The 21,211-nt window shown below is 49.0% G+C and overlaps 2 protein-coding genes across 4 annotated transcripts in view; one reads left to right on the top strand and one right to left on the bottom strand.

Annotated features, from left to right (window-relative positions):
* Nucleotides 1-21,211, bottom strand: part of C6H1orf35 (chromosome 6 C1orf35 homolog) — a 94,282-nt gene that overhangs the window by 30,935 nt on the left and 42,136 nt on the right. The window contains exon 1 of one of the 3 annotated variants that reach the window (XM_077267805.1): nucleotides 6,389-6,525. The exons of 1 other annotated variant lie outside the window; for it this stretch is intronic. The gene's annotated coding sequence lies outside the window, so the exon portion shown is untranslated. Of the gene's footprint in view, nucleotides 1-6,225; nucleotides 6,363-6,388; nucleotides 6,526-21,211 lie in introns of those variants that run through there. One more of the 3 variants, XM_077267806.1, reaches the window with a different exon arrangement.
* LOC143781284 (uncharacterized) overlaps nucleotides 6,347-21,211 on the top strand; it is a 142,732-nt gene continuing 127,867 nt past the window's right edge. Inside the window, exon 1 of the mRNA XM_077267796.1 lies at nucleotides 6,347-6,480. The gene's annotated coding sequence lies outside the window, so the exon portion shown is untranslated. The remainder of the gene's footprint in view (nucleotides 6,481-21,211) is intronic.

Below are 21,211 nucleotides of genomic sequence, written 5' to 3'. Positions count from 1 at the left end.
CACATGGAGAGCTGCAGGGTAAAGCATGGTGAGACATGACAGTAGGTGGGGCCACAGTACACACTGGAAGAGCTGCAGGGTAAAGCATGGTGAGACATGACGGTAGGTGGGGTCACAGTACACACAAGGAGAGCGGCAGGGTAAAGCATGGTGAGACATGATGGTAGGTGGGGCCACAGAACACACAAGGAGAGCTGGAGGGTAAAGCATGGTGAGAAAAGACAGTAGGTGGGGCCACAGTACACACAGGGAGAGCTGCAGTGTAACGCATGGTGAGACATGACAGTAGGTGGTGTCACAGTACACACAAGGAGAGCTGCAGGGTAAAGCATGGTGAGACATGACGGTAGGTGGGGCCACAGAACACACAAGGAGAGCTGGAGGGTAAAGCATGGTGAGAAAAGACAGTAGGTTGGGGCCACAGTACACACAGGGAGAGCTGCAGGGTAAAGCATGGTGAGACATGACGGTAGGTGGGGCCACAATACACACTGGAAGAGCTGCAATGTAAAGCATGGTGAGACATGACGGTAGGTGGGGTCACAGTACACACATGCAGAGCAGCAGGGTAAAGCATGGTGAGACATGACGGTAGGTGAGGTCACAGTACAAACAAGGAGAGCTGCAGGGTAAAGCATGGTGAGACATGACGGTAGGTGAGGTCACAGTACACACATGGAGAGCTGCAGTGTAAAGGATGGTGAAACATGACAGTAGGAGGGGCCACAGCAAACAGAGGGAGAGCTGCAGTGTAAAGCATGGTAAGACATGACGGTAGGTGAGGTCACAGTACACACATGGAGAGCTGCAGTGTAAAGCAAGGTGAGACATGACGGTAGGTGAGGTCACAGTACACACATGGAGAGCTGCAGGGTAAAGCATGGTGAGACATGAAGGTAGGTGAGGTCACAGTACACACATGGAGAGCTGCAGGGTAAAGCATGGTGAGACATGATGGTAGGTGAGGTCACAGTACACACATGGAGAGCTGCAGTGTAAAGCAAGGTGAGACATGACAGTAGGTGAGGTCACAGTACACACATGGAGAGCTGCAGGGTAAAGCATGGTGAGACATGACGGTGGGGTGGCCACAATACACACATAGAGAGCTGCAGGGTAAAGCATGGTGAGACATGACGGTAGGTGAGGTCACAGTACACACATGGAGAGCTGCAGCGTAAAGCATGGTGAGACATGAAGGTAGGTGAGGTCACAGTAGACACAGGGAGAGCTGCAGTGTAAAGCATGGTGAGACATGACGGTAGGTGGAGGCCACAGTACAAACATGGAGAGCTGCAGTGTAAATCATGGTGAGACATGTCAGTAGGTGGGACCGAAGTACACACATGGAGAGCTGCAGGGTAAAGCATGGTGAGACATGACGGTAGGTGGGGGCCACAGTACACACATTGAGAGCTTCAGGGTAAAGCATGGTGAGACATGACGGTAGGTGGGGCCACAGTACACAGAAGGAGAGCTGCAGGGTAAAGCATGGTGAGGCATGACGGTAGGTGGGGTCACAGGACACACAAGGACAGCTGCAGGGTAAAGCATGGTGAGAAAAGACAGTAGGTGGGGCCACAGTACACACAGGGAGAGCTGCACTGTAAAGCATGGTGAGACATGACAGTAGGTGGGGGCACAGTACACACAAGGAGAGCTGCACTGTAAAGCATGGTGAGACATGACAGTAGGTGGGGGCACAGTACACAGAAGTAGAGCTGCAGGGTAAAGCATGGTGAGACATGACAGTAGGTGGGGCACAGTACACACAAGGAGAGCTGCAGGGTAAAGCATGGTGAGGCATGACGGTAGGTGGGGGCACAGTACACACATGAAGAGCTGCAGGGTAAAGCATGGTGAGACATGACAGTAGGTGGGGGTACAGTACACACATGGAGAGCTGCAGGGTAAAGCATGGTGAGACATGACGGTAGGTGGGGCCACAGTACACACAAGGAGAACTGCAGGGTAAAGCATGGTGAGACATGATGGTAGTTGGGGCCACAGAACACACAAGGAGAGCTGGAGGGTAAAGCATGGTGAGAAAAGACAGTAGGTGGGGCCACAGTACACACAGGGAGAGCTGCAGGGTAAAGCATGGTGAGACATGACAGTAGGTGGGGCCACAGTACACACTGGAAGAGCTGCAATATAAAGCATGGTGAGACATGACGGTAGGTGGGGCCACAGTACACACATGGAGAGCAGCAGGGTAAAGCATGGTGAGACATGACGGGAGGTGAGGTCACAGTACAAACAAGGAGAGCTGCAGGGTAAAGCATGGTGAGACATGACCGTAGGTGAGGTCACAGTACACACATGGAGAGCTGCAGTGTAAAGGATGGTGAAACATGACAGTAGGAGGGGCCACAGCAAACAGAGGGAGAGCTGCAGTGTAAAGCCTGGTGAGACATGAAGGTAGGTGAGGTCACAGTACACACATGGAGAGCTGCAGGGTAAAGCATGGTGAGACATGATGGTAGGTGAGGTCACAGTACACACATGGAGAGCTGCAGTGTAAAGCAAGGTGAGACATGACAGTAGGTGAGGTCACAGTACACACATGGAGAGCTGCAGGGTAAAGCATGGTGAGACATGAAGGTAGGTGAGGTCACAGTACACACATGGAGAGCTGCAGGGTAAAGCATGGTGAGACATGATGGTAGGTGAGGTCACAGTACACACATGGAGAGCTGCAGTGTAAAGCAAGGTGAGACATGACAGTAGGTGAGGTCACAGTACACACATGGAGAGCTGCAGGGTAAAGCATGGTGAGACATGACGGTGGGGTGGCCACAATACACACATAGAGAGCTGCAGGGTAAAGCATGGTGAGACATGACGGTAGGTGAGGTCACAGTACACACATGGAGAGCTGCAGCGTAAAGCATGGTGAGACATGAAGGTAGGTGAGGTCACAGTAGACACAGGGAGAGCGGCAGGGTAAAGCATGGTGAGACATGATGGTAGGTGGGGCCACAGAACACACAAGGAGAGCTGGAGGGTAAAGCATGGTGAGACATGTCAGTAGGTGGGACCGAAGTACACACATGGAGAGCTGCAGGGTAAAGCATGGTGAGACATGACGGTAGGTGGGGGCCACAGTACACACATTGAGAGCTTCAGGGTAAAGCATGGTGAAACATGACGGTAGGTGGGGCCACAGTACACAGAAGGAGAGCTGCAGGGTAAAGCATGGTGAGGCATGACGGTAGGTGGGGTCACAGGACACACAAAGACAGCTGCAGGGTAAAGCATGGTGAGACATGACAGTAGGTGGGGGCACAGTACACACAAGGAGAGCTGCACTGTAAAGCATGGTGAGACATGACAGTAGGTGGGGGCACAGTACACAGAAGTAGAGCTGCAGGGTAAAGCATGGTGAGACATGACAGTAGGTGGGGCACAGTACACACAAGGAAAGCTGCACTGTAAAGCATGGTGAGACATGACAGGAGGTGGGGGCACAGTACACAGAAGTAGAGCTGCAGGGTAAAGCATGGTGAGACATGACAGTAGGTGGGGGCACAGTACACAGAAGTAGAGCTGCAGGGTAAAGCATGGTGAGACATGACAGTAGGTGGGGGCACAGTACACAGAAGGAGAGCTGTAGGGTAAAGCATGGTGAGACATGACAGGTGGGGCACAGTACACACAAAGAGAGCTGCACTGTAAAGCATGGTGAGACATGACAGTAGGTGGGGGCACAGTACACAGGAGAGCTGCAGGGTAAAGCATGGTGAGGCATGACAGTAGGTGGGGGCACAGTACACAGAAGTAGAGCTGCAGGGTAAAGCATGGTGAGGCATGACGGTAGGTGGGGGCACAGTACACACAAGGAGAGCTGCAGGGTAAAGCATAGTGAGGCATGACGGTAGGTGGGGCCACAGTACACACATGAAGAGCTGCAGGGTAAAGCATGGTGAGACATGACAGTAGGTGGGGGTACAGTACACACATGGAGAGCTGCAGGGTAAAGCATGGTGAGACATGACGGTAGGTGGGGCCACAGTACACACAAGGAGAACTGCAGGGTAAAGCATGGTGAGACATGACAGTAGGTGGGGCCACAGTACACACAAGGAGAGCTGCAGGGTAAAGCATGGTGAGGCATGACGGTAGGTGGGGCCACAGTACACACAAGGAGAACTGCAGTGTAAAGCATGGTGAGACATGACGGTAGGTGGAGGCACAGTACACACATGAAGAGCTGCAGGGTAAAGCATGGTGAGACATGATGGTAGGTGGGGCCACAGTACACACATGGAGAGCTGCAGGGTAAAGCATGGTGAGACATGACGGTAGGTGGGGCCACAGTACACACAAGGAGAGCTGCAGGGTAAAGCATGGTGAGACATGATGGTAGGTGGGGGCCACAGTACACACAAGGAGAGCTGCAGGGTAAAGCATGGTGAGGCATGACGGTAGGTGGGGCCACAGTACACACAAGGAGAGCTGCAGGGTAAAGCATGGTGAGACATGACGGTAGGTGGGGGCCACAGTACACACATGAAGAGCTGCAGGGTAAAGCATGGTGAGACATGATGGTAGGTGGGGCCACAGTACACACAAGGAGAGCTGCAGGGTAAAGCATGGTGAGACATGACGGTAGGTGGGGGCCACAGTACACACATGAAGAGCTGCAGGGTAAAGCATGGTGAGACATGATGGTAGGTGGGGCCACAGTACATACATGAAGAGCTGCAGGGTAAAGCATGGTGAGACATGACGGTAGGTGGGGGCCACAGTACACACATGGAGAGCTGCAGGGTAAAGCATGGTGAGACATGACGGTAGGTGGAGGCACAGTACACACATGAAGAGCTGCAGGGTAAAGCATGGTGAGACATGACAGTAGGTGGGGGCCACAGTACACACAAGGAGAGCTGCAGGGTAAAGCATGGTGAGACATGACGGTAGGTGGAGGCACAGTACACACATGAAGAGCTGCAGGGTAAAGCATGGTGAGACATGACAGTAGGTGGGGGCCACAGTACACACATGGAGAGCTGCAGGGTAAAGCACAGTGAGACATGACGGTAGGTGGGGGCACAGTACACACAGGGAGAGCTGCAGGGTAAAGCATGGTGAGACATGACGGTAGGTGGGGGCCACAGTACACACATGGAGAGCTGCAGGGTAAAGCATGGTGGGACATGATGGTAGGTGGAGGCACAGTACACACATGAAGAGCTGCAGGGTAAAGTATAGCGAGACATGACAGTAGGTGGGGGCCACAGTACACACATGGAGAGCTGCAGGGTAAAGCACGGTGAGATATGACGGTAGGTGGGGGCACAGTACACACATGGAGAGCTGCAGGGTAAAGCATAGCGAGACATGACAGTAGGTGGGGGCCACAGTACACACATGGAGAGCTGCAGGGTAAAGCATGGTGAGACATGATGGTAGGTGGAGGCACAGTACACACATGAAGAGCTGCAGGGTAAAGCATGGTGAGACATGACGGTAGGTGGGGCCACAGTACACACATGGAGAGCTGCAGGGTAAAGCATGGTGAGACATGACAGTAGGTGGGGGTACAGTACACACATGGAGAGCTGCAGGGTAAAGCATGGTGAGACATGACAGTAGGTGGGGCCTCAGTACACACATGAAGAGCTGCAGGGTAAAGCATAGCGAGACATGACAGTAGGTGAGGTCACAGTACACACATGGAGAGCTGCAGGGTAAAGCACGGTGAGATATGACGGTAGGTGGGGGCACAGTACACACATGGAGAGCTGCAGGGTAAAGCATGGTGAGACATGACAGTAGGTGGGGCCTCAGTACACACATGAAGAGCTGCAGGGTAAAGCATAGCGAGACATGACAGTAGGTGAGGTCACAGTACACACATGGAGAGCTGCAGGGTAAAGCATGGTGAGACATGACAGTAGGTGAGGTCACAGTACACACATGGAGAGCTGCAGGGTAAAGCATGGTGAGACATGACAGTAGGTGAGGTCACAGTACACACATGGAGAGCTGCAGGGTAAAGCATGGTGAGACATGACGGTAGGTGGGGGCACAGTACGGGAGACCCCGCATCATGTGACTAACAGGCCCCCAGTCACGGTCCGGGGCATTGTGGGTCAGTAGTGACATCAGGGGCCGCTCGCTACAGACTCAGCTGTGACGTGATAAACAGGAAGTGGCGCCCGGCAGAGGGAGGAGCCAGGCCCACCGCGGCATACAACAACCAATAAGACTCAGGCTTACACGTAACCCACGCAGAGCAGAAAATGAAAGAAGCGCGCTGATTGGTTACTATGGGTGACAGCTCGTCCTTCTCCCTGCTCCCGAGGAAACTAACACCCGATGAGAACATGACCGGAAGCTCGGAGGATCCGCCACACACAGACACTGCTCCCAGTCTACTCACTCAGATTTCCCGGGTCCGGCCCAAAGCAATGCAATGCACCCTCACTTCCGGCAGCGGCCAGGAAAAGGAGGAGCTGTCTGATCACATGACAGGTAATGTAGAGGATGAGCGACGCCATGTTTATTGTGGGCAAGTTTATTGTGACTGAACTGAGGAGATCATGACTGATATGTGACCTTACAGCGGTTATATGTCCGGTATGTGGGGAGAGAGCGGTTATATGTCCGGTATGTGAGGAGAGAGCGGTTATATGTCCGGTATGTGAGGGGAGAGCGGTTATATGTCCGGTATGTGAGGAGAGAGCGGTTATATGTCCGGTATGTGAGGGGAGAGCGGTTATATGTCCGGTATGTGAGGAGAGAGCGGTTATATGTCCGGTATGTGGGGAGAGAGCGGTTATATGTCCGGTGTGTGAGGAGAGAGCGGTTATATGTCCGGTATGTGAGGAGAGAGCGGTTATATGCCCGGTGTGTGAGGAGAGAGCGGTTATATGTCCGGTATGTGAGGAGAGAGCGGTTATATGTCCGGTATGTGAGGAGAGAGCGGTTATATGTCCGGTATGTGAGGAGAGAGCGGATATATGTCCGGTATGTGAGGGGAGAGCGGTTATATGTCCGGTATGTGAGGAGAGAGCGGTTATATGTCCGGTATGTGAGGGGAGAGCGGTTATATGTCCGGTATGTGAGGAGAGAGCGGTTATATGTCCGGTATGTGAGGAGAGAGCGGTTATATGTCCCGTATGTGAGGAGAGAGCGGTTATATGTCCGGTATGTGAGGGGAGAGCGGTTATATGTCCGGTATGTGAGGAGAGAGCGGTTATATGTCCGGTATGTGAGGAGAGAGCGGTTATATGTCCGGTATGTGAGGGGAGAGCGGTTATATGTCCGGTATGTGAGGAGAGAGCGGTTATATGTCCGGTATGTGAGGAGAGAGCGGTTATATGTCCGGTATGTGAGGAGAGAGCGGTTATATGTCCGGTATGTGAGGAGAGAGCGGTTATATGTCCGGTATGTGAGGAGAGAGCGGTTATATGTCCGGTATGTGAGGAGAGAGCGGTTATATGTCCGGTATGTGAGGAGAGAGCGGTTATATGTCCCGTATGTGAGGAGAGAGCGGTTATATGTCCGGTATGTGAGGAGAGAGCGGTTATATGTCCGGTATGTGAGGAGAGAGCGGTTATATGTCCCGTATGTGAGGGGAGGGCGGTTATATGTCCGGTATGTGAGGGGAGAGCGGTTATATGTCCGGTATGTGGGGAGAGAGCGGTTATATGTCCGGTATGTGGGGAGAGAGCGGTTATATGTCCGGTATGTGAGGAGAGAGCGGTTATATGTCCGGTATGTGAGGAGAGAGCGGTTATATGTCCGGTATGTGAGGGGAGAGCGGTTATATGTCCGGTATGTGGGGAGAGAGCGGTTATATGTCCGGTATGTGAGGAGAGAGCGGTTATATGTCCGGTATGTGAGGGGAGAGCGGTTATATGTCCGGTATGTGAGGAGAGAGCGGTTATATGTCCGGTATGTGAGGGGAGGGCGGTTATATGCCCGGTATGTGGGGAGAGAGCGGTTATATGTCCGGTATGTGAGGGGAGAGCGGTTATATGTCCGGTATGTGAGGGGAGAGCGGTTATATGTCCCGTATGTGAGGGGAGAGCGGTTATATGCCCGGTATGTGAGGAGAGAGCGGTTATATGTCCCGTATGTGAGGGGAGAGCGGTTATATGTCCCGTATGTGAGGAGAGAGCGGTTATATGTCCGGTATGTGAGGAGAGAGCGGTTATATGTCCGGTATGTGAGGAGAGAGCGGTTATATGTCCCGTATGTGGGGAGAGAGCGGTTATATGTCCGGTATGTGAGGAGAGAGCGGTTATATGTCCGGTATGTGAGGGGAGAGCGGTTATATGTCCGGTATGTGAGGAGAGAGCGGTTATATGTCCGGTATGTGAGGAGAGAGCGGTTATATGTCCGGTATGTGAGGAGAGAGCGGTTATATGTCCGGTATGTGAGGAGAGAGCGGTTATATGTCCGGTATGTGAGGAGAGAGCGGTTATATGTCCGGTATGTGAGGAGAGAGCGGTTATATGTCCGGTATGTGGGGAGAGAGCGGTTATATGTCCGGTATGTGAGGAGAGAGCGGTTATATGTCCGGTATGTGAGGAGAGAGCGGTTATATGTCCCGTATGTGGGGAGAGAGCGGTTATATGTCCGGTATGTGAGGAGAGAGCGGTTATATGTCCGGTATGTGAGGAGAGAGCGGTTATATGTCCGGTATGTGAGGAGAGAGCGGTTATATGTCCGGTATGTGAGGAGAGAGCGGTTATATGTCCGGTATGTGAGGAGAGAGCGGTTATATGTCCGGTATGTGAGGAGAGAGCGGTTATATGTCCGGTATGTGAGGGGAGAGCGGTTATATGTCCGGTATGTGAGGGGAGAGCGGTTATATGTCCCGTATGTGAGGGGAGAGCGGTTATATGTCCGGTATGTGAGGGGAGAGCGGTTATATGTCCGGTATGTGAGGGGAGAGCGGTTATATGTCCGGTATGTGAGGGGAGAGCGGTTATATGTCCCGTATGTGAGGGGAGAGCGGTTATATGTCCCGTATGTGAGGGGAGAGCGGTTATATGTCCGGTATGTGAGGAGAGAGCGGTTATATGTCCGGTATGTGAGGAGAGAGCGGTTATATGTCCGGTATGTGAGGAGAGAGCGGTTATATGTCCGGTATGTGAGGAGAGAGCGGTTATATGTCCCGTATGTGAGGAGAGAGCGGTTATATGTCCGGTATGTGAGGGGAGAGCGGTTATATGTCCGGTATGTGAGGAGAGAGCGGTTATATGTCCGGTATGTGAGGGGAGAGCGGTTATATGTCCCGTATGTGAGGGGAGAGCGGTTATATGTCCCGTATGTGAGGGGAGAGCGGTTATATGTCCGGTATGTGAGGGGAGAGCGGTTATATGTCCGGTATGTGAGGGTGTTGAGGAGAGCCATAAGATCAAATACTTAATTAACCTCAACACATAAGGTAATTGAGAGAAGCAACCTATAACATGTATTGTTTAACCTTACATAAGTTTTCCTCAGACAAAGTAAGACACTTAAGATGGCTGCCATCTCCTATACCAGAGCCATGCGGTCTGATGAACAATGAAGACACTGAAGATGGCTGCCATTTCCTGTTTTAGCAGACCATGCGGTCTGGTATCCAAGACGACGCCCACACTGATGACCTCATGCATCCACCCACAGCGACGCCCACTCTGATGACCTCACGGACCAACCCACCTTGATGACCTCATGGATCCGCCCATGGACTTGCTCATGCCCAACCCACTAACCAATGGAATACATCCGATCACTCCCATTTTAGAGCTAACCGAGCCCCCTTACAGGAGATATATAACATTGTGTTTTCACTAATAAAAGCCCTTCTTGGAGCTGAGCCATACATTGATCAAGGAGAGTTACAGCTGACTGTGTCTGGTGTATTTCTTTAGTGCACATGATCAATATCCATTAGGCCAGGAGTAGGCAACTAGAGAATTGAACTCTTATATTAATTGTTCAACCCTAATATTTGGCCGCCCAACCTGGGGCCAGCAGAGGAAGAGCCCTGAACCCTGTAAAACCGGCGAGTGGAACGGCTGGATGCACTGAGTACCCCGAATCTGGAGACTGATCAACTCCTTAACAGAACACGGTAAGTCTGCTGATTTTTATAATCTGTAGTCTTTACCTGTGTCTTTCGGGGTATCCTGTGCAGATTGCCTGACCGTGTCCGGTTTTCTTGGTATCTGTAAGACGGCAGAAAGGGTATCTCCGCTGCTGGTCATTTAATTGCAAGAACCGTCACACGTTTTAGTTGCCTACTGCCTGTTACATGTTGTGAAGAGGGGAGATGACAAATAGAAGTGTTTACAGAGGGCTACAGGCAAGTGATAAAACAGGGTATGTACTGGTAGTTAAAGAAAAGCATTGTGTTTGGAACAAAGCAGGTTACTAGGAAAGAATAAACAGGTTTGTTTACAGAAAGAAAAGCATGTGGTAGGACGAGAAAAACAGGTTTTGTTTTTAAAGAAGGAAAGAAAGCAAGTGTAGAAAAAAAATAAAATAATTTTTGTCTGTGGTATACGGTTGTCGCCTGTGATAAGATTTTCAGTTCTGTACATGAGGACTAGGACCTTGAGTGAATTGACTCGGCCTAGGGGGACCCGGTAAATCTTGGAGCGAGTTGGCTCAGTTCGGGCATAATAAATTGTGTAGCGGCTCATTGAAACTTGGAGCGAATTGGCTCAGTTTGGGCCAATTAAATTTATAGTTTTTCTTTTTTTTGCCCCGTGACATCGAGTGAGTTGACTCTGCACGGGGACCGGTAAGTTAGGGAGCAATTTGACAAAGTAGGGAATAATTGGTTTGTAAAGTACGGAGCACGGAAGTCAGACAGGGACCACGTGACAAGAAGCAATAGGAACTGGGTACTGCAGACTCAGTTCCCTTTAGAATCTCAGGTTTGAGTCATCTCCCCCGTCTTATTGTTTGTTTGGTGTTTGTTATCTTGATAGATAGATATATATATACTGTATATCTATAGAAAGATGGAGAAATTAATGCAGTTCTGCCGTATGGGCACTAAGCCAAATTCAGATGGCAAGTTAGACTCATGCACATTAGTAGCGACTCGTGAAGGGAAGAGTCATATTAAGCAATGTAAAAAGCTTATGAAGTTGTGTGGAATGCCAGAAGGGGGAAGGTTGCAGCCCCTGGACTGGAAGCTTGTCTTGAGATAAAAGAAAAGGTATCCTAGAAGATAATGGATTGTTGTCTATTGCTAGGGCAGGAGAAAGAGTCTCTGAAAGTCTGTATAAAAAAAAAAAAAAAATTGGAAATTGGGTAGAAGAGAAAAGGAATAGAAAGAATAGAGTTTTGAGTTGTGTATTACAAAAATATATCCTGTGAGCGGCCACCACCGTAAAATGGTGGCTCAGAGCCATGTGGTAAATGTAATGGTGGCCATTTTGTTAATGGCCAATGTGTTAAATGTGATAGCAGCCAAAATGGTGGCCCAGAGCCAGGTGCTAAATGTAATGGCGGCCATCTTGGTGGTGGTAAATATAATTCTGACGGCGGCCATCTTGGTGGTGGTAAATATAATTCTGATGGCAGCCATCTTGTTGGTGGTAAATATAATTCTGACGGCAGCCATCTTGTTGGTGGTAAATATAATTCTGACGGCAGCCATCTTGTTGGTGGTAAATATAATTCTGACGGCAGCCATCTTGTTGGTGGTAAATATAATTCTGACGGCAGCCATCTTGTTGGTGGTAAATATAATTCTGACGGCAGCCATGTTGTGGATGGCGAATGTGCTGCTCCTGGTGGTGAACATATCAGATTAAGGCTACACGCCACATCACCAAATCCTTGTTACCCAGTAATGACCACTAACGGCCAATACTATATTCCTTCGGGAAGTGAACAGGCTTTACCCATGTTTCCTATCTCTGTTGTTTCCAATGGGGCACCAACCCTTTCCTCTATCACTCCTGTTGTGAATCCAGCAGTCCTCCCACCTGGATCGTCCCCAGCACCTACCCTTTCTACTGTCACTTCCACTGCCAATTTAGCCGCACACCCACACGAGATGCTCCAAGCAATGGCCTCTCCTCCCAACGCTTCCACAACAGCACTCTCACGCAGCCTACATAACCCTATGCCCAGTACCTCACAGGCTGTCTCGCAGCCAAGCGCACACCTGTATGGGACGGTGGCGACTGTATCAAGGGGGGGCTCAATGTGGGAGGGGGATACCAATAGCACAGGAAGCACAAAGGGGAGGGAATGTTGGCAACCTATTTTTGAAAAAGAACTTCCTGAGGGACCCTTGTTAGTGGTGGGAAAGGGTGATATAACAACAATGGAGACAGACGCTATTGTTAATGCTGCCAATTCTCGGTTAGAGCACAATGGAGGTGTGGAAGCAGGAGGGGCGACTATTCAAGCTGACAGTCAAATCATTGTTGAGTCACGTGGTCAGATAGCTGTTGGGGACATAGCGGTGACTAAAGCTGGCAATCTTCCTGTGTAGAATGATCATACATGCTGTGACCCCTACTTATGACCCTATTCATCCAGACGTTAGTGCTCAACAACTTCGTGCAGCAATAACTCGCATTAATGAGGACAGGACTGTTAAAAGCTTTTAAGACTGCCTGCGTCACCTGGAGCCCATACCATGATACTGGAGCTGCCCAAATAGAGCCCCTCATTCCAGGACTGTTACCTCCTCCGGCTCCTCATACACAAGGGACTACATCTGCACTCCCGGTGCCATCTCTACTCCCGCCTCAGGTGCCACCGCCAACAGTGCCAATGCTCATGTCTGAGGAGCCCACCATCTATGTCAAGTTTACACCCCAGCAAGCTGCTACTCTGTTGAACCAAGTTCTAGATCCAGAAAAAAAAAAAAACAGCCGATGCCTTTCTACAGGAGCATGACGAGACATGGGACTCTGGTGTTGAGTTCTGCCAAGAACCTAAGACAAGGGCCTCGGATGAGTTGGCTGACCTATCAATTATTATTGTTGCCAAAGGTTTCCAGATGCCTCAAAGCTGATGCAGCCATTGTACGATGACCTCAAGACGTCAGCGTTTCCACTATGTACTAAATCCGTGGAAGCTTTCTACGCTCTTAAACAGGCCATACAGTCTGCACTAGGGTTGAGCGAAACGGGTCGTTCATTTTCATAAGTCGCCGACTTTTGGCAAAGTCGGCGTCTCATGAAACCCGATCCGATCCCAGTGTGGGTCGGCCACGTGGAACGCGAACTTGGCGCCAAAGTCGCGTTTCGAATGACGCCTTCCCCGCCATTTTTTTGAGCCAATTAATTGTGGGCAGCGTGATGACATAGGTTCCGGCTCCTGCGGCATCATAGTGCTATGTTACGTTTTCGGACGTAGTAATTTCCGGAGTCAAAAAATAACATATGCCTTGCACGGAGGAGAGAGAGAGAGAGAGAGAATAAAAAAAATAATTTCATTGACATACATTGGGTTTCGTGTTCCGGGTCCGGAACCCGACTTTACAGTAGAATCGGCCGATTCCATACGATCCGACATCCGAGAAGGTCGGGTTTCACAAAACCCACCTCGATCCTAAAAAAGCTAAGGTCGCTCAACCCTAGTCTGCACCAGCTCTTGGAATCCCAAATTATCAACTACCTTTTTACTTGTTTGTCAGTGAAGTAGCAGGACATGCTTCCGGAGTCCTAGCACAAAAACATGGGGGAAGAACAAGACCAATCGGCTACTACTCTGCCCGCCTGGACTCTGTGTCTCAAGCTTCCCCGACTTGCCTCAGAGCTGTTCATGCTGCACATATGCTTCTGGACAAAAATCCTGATATCATCTGAGGACATCCAGTTCTCTTAATGGCTCCACACGACATAATTGCTATTGTTGGAACCTAAACATCTGTTGGTACAGCATCATATGAGACTCCAACGTTGGCTCTTGGTTCCGGATAATGTCACTCTTGTCCGCTGCAGCATCTTCAAACTGTCCACGCTGCTTCCTCTTTCCAGGGGGGATGTGGATGATACTGATGCTCTCGGAGAAGATGCCTCTACACACTCAGAGGATTATGACTGTCTTGAACAAATGCATGAAGAAGTAGCCTCCCAGAAAAAACGTGTCTGAAGACCCACTCCCACATGCTGACGTGACGTTCTTCACTGATGGTTCCAGATTTGCAGATAAAACAGGAAGGTTCCATACGGGATATGTCGTGGTTACACATGACCTAAAAACACACCAAACACATGACGAAAAATACTTTATCTAAAAAACTAATTAAAGCTGCCAAAAAGGAAACAGAGAAGCACATTGCTAAGGAGAGTAAAACTAATCCCAAACTGTTCTTCAACTATATCAATAGTAAAAGAATAAAAACTGAAAATGTAGGCCCCTTAAAAAATAGTGAGGAAAGAATGGTTGTAGATGACGAGGAAAAGGCTAACATATTAAACACCTTCTTCTCCACGGTATTCACGGTGGAAAATGAAATGCTAGGTGAAATCCCAAGAAACAATGAAAACCCTATATTAAGGGTCACCAATCTAACCCAAGAAGAGGTGCGAAACCGGCTAAATAAGATTAAAATAGATAAATCTCCGGGTCCGGATGGCATACACCCACGAGTACTAAGAGAACTAAGTAATGTAATAGATAAACCATTATTTCTTATTTTTAGGGACTCTATAGCGACGGGGTCTGTTCCGCAGGACTGGCGCATAGCAAATGTGGTGCCAATATTCAAAAAGGGCTCTAAAAGTGAACCTGGAAATTATAGGCCAGTAAGTCTAACCTCTACTGTTGGTAAAATATTTGAAGGGTTTCTGAAGGATGTTATTCTGGATTATCTCAATGAGAATAACTGTTTAACTCCATATCAGCATGGGTTTATGAGAAATCGCTCCTGTCAAACCAATCTAATCAGTTTTTATGAAGAGGTAAGCTATAGGCTGGACCACGGTGAGTCATTGGACGTGGTATATCTCGATTTTTCCAAAGCGTTTGATACCGTACCGCACAAGAGGTTGGTACACAAAATGAGAATGCTTGGTCTGGGGGAAAATGTGTGTAAATGGGTTAGTAACTGGCTTAGTGATAGAAAGCAGAGGGTGGTTATAAATGGTATAGTCTCTAACTGGGTCGCTGTGACCAGTGGGGTACCGCAGGGGTCGGTATTGGGACCTGTTCTCTTCAACATATTCATTAATGATCTGGTAGAAGGTTTACACAGTAAAATATTGATATTTGCAGATGATACAAAACTATGTAAAGCAGTTAATACAAGAGAAGATAGTATTCTGCTACAGATGGATCTGGATAAGTTGGAAACTTGGGCTGAAAGGTGGCAGATGAGGTTTAACAATGATAAATGTAAGGTTATACACATGGGAAGAAGGAATCAATATCACCATTACACACTGAACGGGAAACCACTGGGTAAATCTCACATGGAGAAGGACTTGGGGATCCTAGTTAATGATAAACTTACCTGGAGCAGCCAGTGCCAGGCAGCAGCTGCCAAGGCAAACAGGATCATGGGGTGCATTAAAAGAGGTCTGGATACACATGATGAGAGCATTATACTGCCTCTGTACCAATCCCTAGTTAGACCGCACATGGAGTACTGTGTCCAGTTTTGGGCACCGGTGCTCAGGAAGGATATAATGGAACTAGAGAGAGTACAAAGGAGGGCAACAAAATTAATAAAGGGGATGGGAGAACTACAATACCCAGATAGATTAGCGAAATTAGGATTATTTAGTCTAGAAAAAAGACGACTGAGGGGCGATCTAATAACCATGTATAAGTATATAAGGGGACAATACAAATATCTCGCTGAGGATCTGTTTATACCAAGGAAGGTGACGGGCACAAGGGGGCATTCTTTGCGTCTGGAGGAGAGAAGGTTTTTCCACCAACATAGAAGAGGATTCTTTACTGTTAGGGCAGTGAGAATCTGGAATTGCTTGCCTGAGGAGGTGGTGATGGCGAACTCAGTCGAGGGGTTCAAGAGAGGCCTGGATGACTTCCTGGAGCAGAACAATATTGTATCATACAATTATTAGGTTCTATAGAAGGACGTAGATCTGGGGATTTATTATGATGGAATATAGGCTGAACTGGATGGACAAATGTCTTTTTTCGGCCTTACTAACTATGTTACTATGTTACTATGTTACCTGATCATCTCAGCTGGATCGCTACCACCGCACATGTCTGCACAAGAAGCGGAACTTAAAGCTTTGACGCTGGCTTGTCAGGAAGCGACGGAGAAGGTGGTCAACATCTACACGGATTCAAGATACGCTTTTCAAGTGGCTCATGACTTCGGCAGTATCTGGGCAGCCAGAGGATACCTAACGTCCAGTGGAACTCCTGTAAAACATGCTGCTACCATGCAAGAACTTGTGGTCGCTCTGAATCTACCTTCAGAGGTTGCAGTAATCAAGATCAAAGCTCACGGGAGACTGGATTCTCCAGAAGCAAGGGGGAACTTCTTTGCTGACAAAACAGAAAAAAAACCTATGCTGTGGATCCATTTAGGAAAGAGAAAGCAGCGGTGTACGTGTCACAAGACACTGAAGAAGGGACTAAAGCCTCTCTTATGAGGATTATCCATCTACATCAAGACAAGACATCAGATGATGAAAAGAAGTCATGGCAAGAAGGAGGAGCTAAAAAAGGATGAAGATGGAGTCTGGAGGGTGAACACAAAGGTCTACCCCGTAATCTGTACCCCTCAGTGACAGAATGGGCACACGTTATCACCCACAGAGGCAAGAATCAGATGAATGACCTAATTTGGAAGATTTATATGGCACCTGGGATCTCTACTGTCACCCAAAATTATTTCAAGTCCTGCCTTTTGTGTGCAGCATGCAATCCAGCACCACCTCAGAAAGTTACTCAGAAACATTTGGCTAAACCACTTTATCCCTTTCAGAGAATTCAGATTGACCACATTCGAATGCCAAAAGTAGGGAAGTACGAGTATGTACTGGTAGTGACTGACATGTTTTCAGGATGGCCCGAAGCCTATCCAGTAACCAACATGACCGCCAGAGTGACTGTTAAGAGACTAGTGACTGAAGTAGTCTGCAGATATGGGGTCCCAGAGGTAATTGAGAGTGACCAAGGACCTGCGTTTACTGCAGCACTGACTAAGGAACTATGGACACTGGTGGGAGCTGATTTGGGTTTACATACTCCATATCACCTACATAGCAGTGGGAAAGTAGAAACACTGAATGGCACCTTCAAAAATAAAATACTGAAAGCCAGTTAGGAGGTCAGACTTGGGCAGACATTTTGCACGTTGCCTTATACTCAGTCAGAAACACTCCAAGGGGTCCCACTAAACTCACACCATACGAGATTCTTTTTGGGGTGGCCTCCAAGATTGGGTCAATATTTTCCACAACAGCTAGCCTTGGGAAGTGATACTCTTGTAAATTCTGTAATTGTTGTTAATTGTTGTTACTAAAGAACTGTCAGTAACACATGTACAAGTTTTATCATCCATTCCAGGTCCAGATTCCAGTGACGGTACCCATACTTTCTAACCTGGTGACTACATGCTGGTAAAGACGTTCATCAGAAAGACATTCCTGGAGTCGAGATTTGAGGGTCCCTACCAAGTGCTCCTGACTACTCCTACTTCAGTCAGGGTTGCTGAGCGCCTCCTGGATCCATCTCTCACATTGTAAAATTCTTAGACATTTAGGGACAGAGTAGGATCTGACCTGCTTGTCAAAGTCCAGCTACAAAGGGAGGTTTTCCACAAGGGAAAACTTGTCTCAAACTGGTGAAAACTCCAATTCCCCCTCCCGGGCAAGACGGTCAGATCTAGGATGTGTACAACAGGGTTAGTCACATGTGTATTTTACTCTAAGTAACCATGGAGATGGGAGATTGGAGAGTAATAGATCCAGCAGGTAGGGAAGTCCCGAGGACATGGGTAACACGCTTCGATATACCTCCTCAGTATACCCATAATCGGTCACACATTCTCTGGTGGCTATAGCATCCATATTGTCATGAAGCTTCTGATGTCATAATAACACTTAACATCGGTGGGTTAGGGAACCACGGTGGGATCAAGATAAAAGAAAAGGTTAATAAAGTATTTAGGGGGGACTGTTGAGGAGAGCCATAAGATCAAATACTTAATTAACCTCAACACATAAGGTAATTGAGAGAAGCAACCTATAACATGTATTGTTTAACCTTACATAAGTTTTCCTCAGACAAAGTAAGACACTTAAGATGGCTGCCATCTCCTATACCAGAGCCATGCGGTCTGATGAACAATGAAGACACTGAAGATGGCTGCCATTTCCTGTTTTAGCAGACCATGCGGTCTGGTATCCAAGACGACGCCCACACTGATGACCTCATGGATCCACCCACAGCGACGCCCACTCTGATGACCTCACGGACCAACCCACCTTGATGACCTCATGGATCCGCCCATGGACTTGCTCATGCCCAACCCACTAACCAATGGAATACATCCGATCACTCCCATTTTAGAGCTAACCGAGCCCCCTTACAGGAGATATATAACATTGTGTTTTCACTAATAAAAGCCCTTCTTGGAGCTGAGCCATACATTGATCAAGGAGAGTTACAGCTGACTGTGTCTGGTGTATTTCTTTAGTGCACATGATCAATATCCATTAGGCCAGGAGTAGGCAACTAGAGAATTGAACTCTTATATTAATTGTTCAACCCTAATAAGGGGAGAGCGGTTATATGTCCCGTATGTGAGGAGAGAGCGGTTATATGTCCGGTATGTGAGGAGAGAGCGGTTATATGTCCGGTATGTGAGGAGAGAGCGGTTATATGTCCGGTATGTGAGGAGAGAGCGGTTATATGTCCGGTATGTGAGGAGAGAGCGGTTATATGTCCGGTATGTGAGGAGAGAGCGGTTATATGTCCGGTATGTGAGGGGAGAGCGGTTATATGTCCCGTATGTGAGGGGAGAGCGGTTATATGTCCGGTATGTGAGGGGAGAGCGGTTATATGTCCGGTATGTGAGGGGAGAGCGGTTATATGTCCCGTATGTGAGGAGAGAGCGGTTATATGTCCGGTATGTGAGGAGAGAGCGGTTATATGTCCGGTATGTGAGGAGAGAGCGGTTATATGTCCGGTATGTGAGGAGAGAGCGGTTATATGTCCGGTATGTGAGGAGAGAGCGGTTATATGTCCGGTATGTGAGGAGAGAGCGGTTATATGTCCGGTATGTGGGGAGAGAGCGGTTATATGTCCGGTATGTGAGGAGAGAGCGGTTATATGTCCCGTATGTGAGGAGAGAGCGGTTATATGTCCGGTATGTGAGGAGAGAGCGGTTATATGTCCGGTATGTGAGGAGAGAGCGGTTATATGTCCGGTATGTGAGGAGAGAGCGGTTATATGTCCGGTATGTGAGGGGAGAGCGGTTATATGTCCGGTATGTGAGGGGAGAGCAGTTATATGTCCGGTATGTGGGGAGAGAGCGGTTATATGTCCCGTATGTGAGGACAGCGGTTATATGTCCCGTATGTGAGGAGAGAGCGGTTATATGTCCCGTATGTGAGGAGAGAGCGGTTATATGTCCGGTATGTGAGGAGAGAGCGGTTATATGTCCGGTATGTGAGGAGAGAGCGGTTATATGTCCGGTATGTGGGGAGAGAGCGGTTATATGTCCGGTATGTGAGGAGAGAGCGGTTATATGTCCGGTATGTGAGGAGAGAGCGGTTATATGTCCGGTATGTGAGGAGAGAGCGGTTATATGTCCGGTATGTGAGGGGAGAGCGGTTATATGTCCGGTATGTGAGGAGAGAGCGGTTATATGTCCGGTATGTGAGGAGAGAGCGGTTATATGTCCGGTATGTGAGGAGAGAGCGGTTATATGTCCGGTATGTGTGGAGAGAGCGGTTATATGTCCGGTATGTGAGGGGAGAGCGGATATATGTCCGGTATGTGAGGGGAGAGCGGTTATATGTCCGGTATGTGGGGAGAGAGCGGTTATATGTCCGGTATGTGAGGGGAGAGCGGTTATATGTCCGGTATGTGGGGAGAGAGCGGTTATATGTCCCGTATGTGAGGAGAGAGCGGTTATATGTCCGGTATGTGAGGAGAGAGCGGTTATATGTCCGGTATGTGAGGAGAGAGCGGTTATATGTCCGGTATGTGAGGAGAGAGCGGTTATATGTCCGGTATGTGGGGAGAGAGCGGTTATATGTCCGGTATGTGGGGAGAGAGCGGTTATATGTCCGGTATGTGAGGGGAGAGCGGTTATATGTCCGGTATGTGGGGAGAGAGCGGTTATATGTCCGGTATGTGAGGAGAGAGCGGTTATATGTCCGGTATGTGAGGAGAGAGCGGTTATATGTCCCGTATGTGAGGAGAGAGCGGTTATATGTCCCGTATGTGAGGGGAGAGCGGTTATATGTCCGGTATGTGAGGAGAGAGCGGTTATATGTCCGGTATGTGAGGGGAGAGCGGTTATATGTCCGGTGTGTGAGGAGAGAGCGGTTATATGTCCGGTATGTGAGGAGAGAGCGGTTATATGTCCGGTATGTGAGGAGAGAGCGGTTATATGTCCGGCATGTGAGGAGAGAGCGGTTATATGTCCGGTATGTGAGGAGAGAGCGGTTATATGTCCCGTATGTGAGGAGAGAGCGGTTATATGTCCGGTATGTGAGGAGAGAGCGGATATATGTCCGGTATGTGAGGGGAGAGCGGTTATATGTCCGGTATGTGAGGGGAGAGCGGTTATATGTCCGGTATGTGGGGAGAGAGCGGTTATATGTCCGGTATGTGAGGAGAGAGCGGTTATATGTCCGGTATGTGAGGAGAGAGCGGTTATATGTCCGGTATGTGAGGAGAGAGCGGTTATATGTCCGGTATGTGAGGAGAGAGCGGTTATATGTCCGGTATGTGAGGAGAGAGCGGTTATATGTCCCGTATGTGGGGAGAGAGCGGTTATATGTCCGGTATGTGGGGAGAGGGCGGTTATATGTCCGGTATGTGAGGAGAGAGCGGTTATATGTCCGGTATGTGAGGAGAGAGCGGTTATATGTCCGGTATGTGAGGAGAGAGCGGTTATATGTCCGGTATGTGAGGAGAGAGCGGTTATATGTCCGGTATGTGAGGAGAGAGCGGTTATATGTCCCGTATGTGGGGAGAGAGCGGTTATATGTCCGGTATGTGGGGAGAGGGCGGTTATATGTCCGGTATGTGAGGAGAGAGCGGTTATATGTCCGGTATGTGAGGA

Source organism: Ranitomeya variabilis, chromosome 6 (genome assembly GCF_051348905.1).
Source record: "Ranitomeya variabilis isolate aRanVar5 chromosome 6, aRanVar5.hap1, whole genome shotgun sequence".
NCBI lineage: Eukaryota > Metazoa > Chordata > Amphibia > Anura > Dendrobatidae > Ranitomeya > Ranitomeya variabilis.
This window is presented reverse-complemented; position numbering and strand designations above follow the sequence as displayed.